The sequence below is a fragment of the Penaeus vannamei genome, chromosome 39 (genome assembly GCF_042767895.1).
Source record: "Penaeus vannamei isolate JL-2024 chromosome 39, ASM4276789v1, whole genome shotgun sequence".
Classification (NCBI taxonomy): Eukaryota; Metazoa; Arthropoda; class Malacostraca; order Decapoda; family Penaeidae; genus Penaeus; species Penaeus vannamei.
In genome coordinates, this window is record NC_091587.1 from 20,307,767 (window position 1) to 20,315,061 (window position 7,295).

The following is a 7,295-nucleotide window of genomic DNA, read 5'->3' on the forward strand; positions in this document are numbered from 1 at the left end:
CACACACATATATGTACAAACGCACACACATACACACACAGACACGCACACAGACACACACACACACAGACAAACACACACACAGATATATATATATATATATATATATATATATATATATATATATATATATATATATATATATATATATATATATACATTTAAAATTGATTAGTTTATGTCAACTGTTATTGTGATATTATTGTGACTAACATTAATGTCTAGTTAATGAACTTTAACTTTGGTTATCACTCCACAGTCTTCACTACTATCATTTGCATATACAGAAGATATTAGCATAATTGTTACTACTAGAATAAACATCATAACTATCATAAGCATAAGAATTTTACTGTGAGTATAAGCAGTCCGTAGTGTTTTTTTTTTTGTTTCTTTTAAGAGGTTTTCGACCAACTGCCTTGGATAACGGCTTGTCTTGAGCGTCTCGAACATCGCGCAATTCCTTCCAAGAATCCGACCAACCGGCTTTAACGACCACTCCGTTCTCACAGCTTGGTTCCAGTCTTGTGCAGCCCCTTCGTTCCACATTGGTAACACTGCGTTCGATTGGTGCGTGGGTGGTTGTACTTTGTCTCTGTTCTCTGTTGTTCCTTTTCTCTTCTTTCTTCCTCTTACTCTCTGACTCTTTCTATTTCTTCTTTCTTTTTCTGCCTCCTCTCCTCTTTCTCTCTTTCTATCTTCCTCTCTCTTTCTCTCTCTCGTTCTTTCTTTCTCCCCCCCCCCCTCTCTCTCTATCTCTTTCTTTCTCCCCCCCTCTATCTCTCTATCTCTCTCTCTCTCTCTCCCTCCTCTCCGTCCTTTTCTCCCCCTCTCTGCCCATCTCTCACACTCTCAATTTTACCTCTCCCTTCTTTCTGTTACGGCAATCCCCTTCGTGCTGCAAACAGCAGTAATTAGACAATCATGCAAATTGTTTTGAATGTCAACAACTGCGCGACACAGAGATGCGTGCCATCATCACTCTTGCCTAAAAATAGAATTAATGTTGGTGGTATTCAGGGAAAGATACAGAAAGGATGGAGTCGTTTTCTTAAGAAACTCGTGGTATTCAGTGGCTGGGCTAATAACAGCAAGGATAGTAAGTTGTGATCATAGCAATGGTAGTTAAAAAGTAATGATAGTGGTTTTAAAATAACCATTGATAAAAAAAATACGTAATTAGGGGGAAAATGCTGATAACAGTGATAACTTCACTGTGGCACTGTTCTTAGAAATAAGTGTATGAACAAGGTATTAGGTTGTCCCTTAAGGGTCATTAGCCTTAGGTGATTATCTCTCGTTCGACTACATGGGGGGTAGAACTAATATGTTCTGCTCAACGCGTTACCTTTCAGTAGGATCAGAACACCTTTTTAGGATCTTGTAGCCTGCAGGAGAGGGAGATTCAGGTAGGATTTCCTCATCAACCTGGTCATCTTTTTTTTTTCCTTTTTCATCTGTCAAGAACTATAGTTTTAAGCGTTGACGACCTGCTTGTGATTGTTTAGGTGTGTGTGTGTGTGTGTGTGTGTGTGTGTGTGTGTGTGTGTGTGTGTGTGTGTGTGTGTGTGTGTGTGTGTGTGTGTGTGTGTGTGTGTGTGTGTGTGTGTGTGTGTGTGTGTGTGTGTGTGTGTGTGTGTGTGTGTGTGTGTGTGTATGTGTGATCGTGTGTGTGTGTGTGTGTGTGTGTGTGTGTGTGTGTGTGTGTGTGTGTGTGTGTGTGTGTGTGTGTGTGTGTGCGTGTGTGTGTGTGTGTGTGTGTGTGTGTCTGTGTGTGTGTGTGTGTGTGTGTGTGTGTGTGTGTGTGTGTGTGTGTGTGTGTGTGTGTGTGTGTGTGTGTGTGTGTGTGAGCGTGAAACTGGATAATTGAACAGGAGGCGCTTGAGAAAGGCCAGGCAGTATTGACAAAATATCCGTCTGTCGATATACTGACAACCCTGAATATTTTGTTTTTATATCAAGTTTATCGTGTTATTTCTTGGTTGATTCATGATGTACTGCAAACTTGACGCTCTACGAACTGCTTTAAGAATACGAAATCGTTTTTATTTATTACGTGAAGGAAATATATTACTGTTGAATAATATATATATTTTTGATATTCCTTCCTAAAGGCGGTGGATATATGTCAAGAGACACAGAGCTGGAATCCTGCAGCCTTGCAACAGGGGCTGACTTTGTAGAACGAGAACTCTACAGTGTCTACATTGTAATGTTGTTGGGAAGTGACTTTGAAAAGGAGAAAAGAGTAAACAAGTGAAATAGTGACGTAAAAGAAGGGAAGGGATTATGAAAGTGATATTGATATTTTCTTTTCTTTTTGTATTTTATTCTTAACTTTTGCAAAAAAAAAAAAAAAGAAAAAAAAAAGAATAATAAAAAAAAGATGGTTAAAGGTCTATATTTTTTCACTGAACCCCAATCTCTCCTACATTACATCTATGCATACATTCCCGTGTATACAGAGAGAGGTCACAATCAAAGGATGCATCTGCAAAAAATAATATCAAAATATGGAACATCCTTACGCTATCCTGCCCCTCCTCTTTCTCCTACTCCTCACCCCTTTCTATAACCACACTCCTCTGTTTCTATAACCCTTCCTGTCCTTTTTTCTTCCTTTTTACAATATTCTATCTTCTTTCCACTCCTAATGCTCCCCCCTTTTCCCTTGCAGATTCCTCCTTTTTCCCGTTTCAGTAACTTTCCCCTCTCTAAAAATGACCAAAGATAGTCCCTCCTCAACACAATTTCCCTTCTTTCTAAAACCTCTTTATTCCCCTTTTATTCTAATGCCCAACCCCTCCCCCTCTCTCCTCCTTCCTTCAACCCCTACCCCCTCCCCCTTCCTTCCACCCCTCCCCCTCTCTCTCTTCCTTTAGCCCCTCCTCCACCCCTTCCTTCCACTTCTCCCCCTCCCTCCCCCTTTCTCCCACCCCCTTCTTCCTTCAACCCCTCCCCCTCCCTCCCCCTTCCTTCACCCCCCCCCCCGCTTTCTGTTCGTGCCATCCTATCCATCTGCTGGATAGAAGTATTATTTGCCGTCGCATTACAGGTAAACCGCAAATCTTGTTGTGCGCATTTTGAGTGGAAAATACAATGTGGAAAATCATCACACTGTATGAGGATTTATTTATTTATTTATCTATTTTAAGTTGGATTACGATCAAGATATTTTGAATTGGATTATTGAGACTTAGTCTTGGATTATCCATTATGGCGTAAGAACTAGTGTTCAAAGAGAATATATATATTTGTTTAACTTTTCTGTCCCAAGCCAGGCGTCTGAAAAGGTTGTATTGTGAGTGAAAAAAAAAAAAAACTAAAGGATTATCTTTTGGTTTTTGTCAAGACCGTTAAATTTAGGTCTAGAATTAGGTATGACTGAGTATCACGGTTTAATTTGAAATATTAGGTAGACCTAATATTTTCCTCCCCTCCCCTTCCTTCGACTTCACTCCCTCCCCCTCCCCCCCTTTTTCCTTCAACCCCTCCCCCCCTCTTCCTTCAACCCCTCCCGCTCCCCCCTTCTTCTTTCAACCCCTCCCCTTCCCCCTCTTCCTTCAATCCCTCCCCTCCCCCCTTCTTCCTTCAACCCCTCCCCCTCTTCCTTCAACCCCACCCCCTCCCCCACTTCTTCCTTCAACCCCCCCCCTCCCCTTCTTCTTCCTTTAATCCCTCCCCCTCCCCCCCTTCTTCCTTCAACCCCTCCCCCTCCCCCCTTCTTCCTTCAACCCCTCCCCCTCCCCTTCTTCTTCCTTTAATCCCTCCCCTTCCCCCCCTTCTTCCTTCAACCCCTCCCCCTCCCCCCTTCTTCCTTCAATCCCTCCCCCTCCCCCCCTTCTTCCTTCAATCCCTCCCCTTCCCCCTCTTCCTTCAACCCTTCCCCCTCCCCCCTTCTTCCTTCAATCCCTCCCCCTCTTCCTTCAACCCCACCCCCTCCCCCCCTTCTTCCTTCAATCCCTACCCTCCCCCCTTCTTTCTTCAACCCCTCCCCCTCCCCCCTTCTTCCTTCAACCCCTCCCCCTCCCCCCCTTCTTCCTTCAACCCCTTCCCTCCCCCCTTCTTCCTTCAACCCCTCCCCCTCCCCCCTTCTTCCTTCAACTCCTCCCCCTCCCCCCTTCTTCCTTCAACCCCTCCCCTCCCCCCTTATTCCTTCAACCCCTCCCCCTCCCCCCCTTCTTCCTTCAACCCTTCCCCCTCCCCCCTTCTTCCTTCAACCCCTCCCCCTACCCCCCTTCTTCCTTCAATCCCTCCCCCTCTTCCTTCAACCCCACCCCCTCCCCCACTTCTTCCTTCAACCCTTCCCCCTCCCCCCTTCCTCCTTCAACCCCTCCCCTCCCCCCTTCTTCCTTCAACCCCTCCCCCTCCCCCCCTTCTTCCTTCAACCCCTCCCCTCCCCCCTTCTTCCTTCAATCCCTTCCCCTCTTCCTTCAACCCCACCCCCTCCCCCACTGCTTCCTTCAACCCCTCCCCCTCCCCCCTTCTTCCTTCAACCCCTCCCCCTCCCCCCTTCTTCCTTCAACCCCTCCCCCTCCCCCCTTCTTCCTTCAACCCCTCCCCTCCCCCCTTCTTCCTTGAACCCCTCCCCCTCCCCCCCTTCTTCCTTCAATCCCTCCCCCTCCCCCCTTCTTCCTTCAACCCCTCCCCTCCCCCCTTCTTCCTTCAATCCCTCCCCCTCTTCCTTCAACCCCACCCCCTCCCCCCCTTCTTCCTTCAATCCCTCCCCTCCCCCCTTCTTCCTTCAACCCCTCCCCCTCCCCCCCTTCTTCCTTCAACCCCTCCCCTCCCCCCTTCTTCCTTCAACCCCTCCCCTCCCCCCTTCTTCCTTCAACCCCTCCCCCTCCCCTCCTTCTTCCTTCAACCCCTCCCCTCCCCCCTTCTTCCTTCAACCCCTCCCCTCCCCCCTTCTTCCTTCAATCCCTCCCCCTCTTCCTTCAACCCCACCCCCTCCCCCCCTTCTTCCTTCAATCCCTCCCCTCCCCCCCTTCTTCCTTCAACCCCTCCCCCTCCCCCCTTCTTCCTTCAACCCCTCCCCCTCCCCCCCCTTCTTCCTTCAACCCCTCCCCTCCCCCCTTCTTCCTTCAACCCCTCTCCCTCCCCCCCTTCTTCCTTCAACCCCTCCCCCTCCCCCCTTCTTCCTTCAACCCCTCCCCTCCCCCCTTCTTCCTTGAACCCCTCCCCCTCCCCCCCTTCTTCCTTCAATCCCTCCCCTCCCCCCTTCTTCCTTCGACCCCTCCCCTCCCCCCTTCTTCCTTCAATCCCTCCCCCTCTTCCTTCAACCCCACCCCCTCCCCCCCTTCTTCCTTCAATCCCTCCCCTCCCCCCCTTCTTCCTTCAACCCCTCCCCCTCCCCCCCTTCTTCCTTCAATCCCTCCCCTCCCCCCCTTCTTTCTTCAACCCCTCCCCCTCCCCCCTTCTTCCTTCAACCCCTCCCCCTTCCTCCCCTTCCCTCTTTTCGTCCCTTTCGTCCATAAAATCTGATATGTTAGGTGAACAGGTGTGTACATCTGCAGAAGCTGTAAGGTATAAAATGATCACAGCTGTATATAAAGTTACTGAAGCCGCATTATATCTCATTTGAGTTGTTAAATGGATATAAATGGGTGAAGTATTACACGTAATTATAAGCTGTTCATACATATCAAAGCAAACGGTTGTTTATAACAATTTATATGATAAAGAAAATGTCGTTTCATAATCCATGAAGCAATTATTATAACGTAGCTAATTTGTCATGTTATTGCCCCTTGCCACTTACCATTAGGCAATAGCTGCGACGTAAACCATAACATAACAAATAAGAACAAAAGAAAGCTCAAAATACGAATTACAAATATGGCAGTCTGTGCAATATCCGATCGGTAGCCGTATGCAATATCCCACCTCCTCATATATGACATTAAGAATTTATACTACAATTATCAGCTTTTAAAACATTTAACGGACGCCAGTATAAAATATAATTACGAATGACCTTTCGCTATTATAAAAGCCATTATGAAAAGAAAACATATTGCACAGAAATATACAGAATATCGGTCACCTCAATTATAAATATAAGTTCAAAATATAAAAAGTTAAAAATATTCCCACGACTATCAACATTTTCTTTTAAAAAATGCATTTTAACAGATGGTTGTTGATGATGGTAATAATACTAACAATAATGATAATGATAATGAAAGTGATGTGATCATAATGATAGTAATGAAAATAATAACGACGAAACAGTAACGATAAGGACAAATGTAACAATACCAATAATAAAAAAGTGGCAAAACAAAAATACTAAGGAATGGCAATACCATGAAACTACGAGAGAGAGAGAGAGAGAGAGAGAGAGAGAGAGAGAGAGAGAGAGAGAGAGAGAGAGAGAGAGAGAGAGAGAGAGAGAGAGAGAGAGAAAGAGAGAGAACGTCTGAATGTAAATGAAAAAAAACAAAAAAACTCTAGTTCTATTTTCATTGCTCTTAAGCCTTTGGTTAATAAACTATTAATCCCAAACTTCTGAACAATAAATCCTAAATCTACAATACTGTGCCGTTGGTACCCGCCTTACACGGACTCGAACCTCTGCCACTCCAGGTACGACCCAGAATGAGCGGTCCTTAACTATCTATCTGAAGGATTGTGCAGTTAGGGTCTTAACTAGCCCCATAATCTATTTATTCGCTCTCGGGTCATGGCAGCAAGATTTTATACAATTTTTTCCCCTTTAACCCCTCCACCTCTCTCCCCCTTCCTTCGACCTCTCCCCCTCCCTCTCCTTTTCTTCGACCTCTCCCCCTCCCTCCCCCTTCCCTCCCTCCCCCTCCCACCCCTTTCCTTCAACCCCTCTTCCTCCCTCCCCTTCCCCTCCTTCCCCTTCTTTCAACACCTTCCCTCCCTCAACCTTTCCCCCTTCCTCCAACCCCCCCCCCTTCCTCCCCTTTCCCTCATCCACTCCCCCTCCCTTTTCCTTCAACCTCTTACCCTCCCGCCTCCTCCATCCCCCTTCCCTCAACCCCTCCCCCTCCCTCCCCCTTCCTTCAACCCTTTCCTACCGAGTCAGTCGCTTTCCAGAGGGATTCACATTACATACTAAATCGTTACAGCGGGAATGTCGGTAATGATACTAATGAAGTGAGATTTAGAAATAATGAAAGACTATAATGACAGTAAATTATCTTACTGATATTTAAATTTCCGTTATTGTTATGATTGTGGTTATCATTACAGTCTTCATCACGATTAACATTGAGATAATTGTGTCCTGTTAGCATAAATTACACAGCTGGCATAAGGTCAAGGTC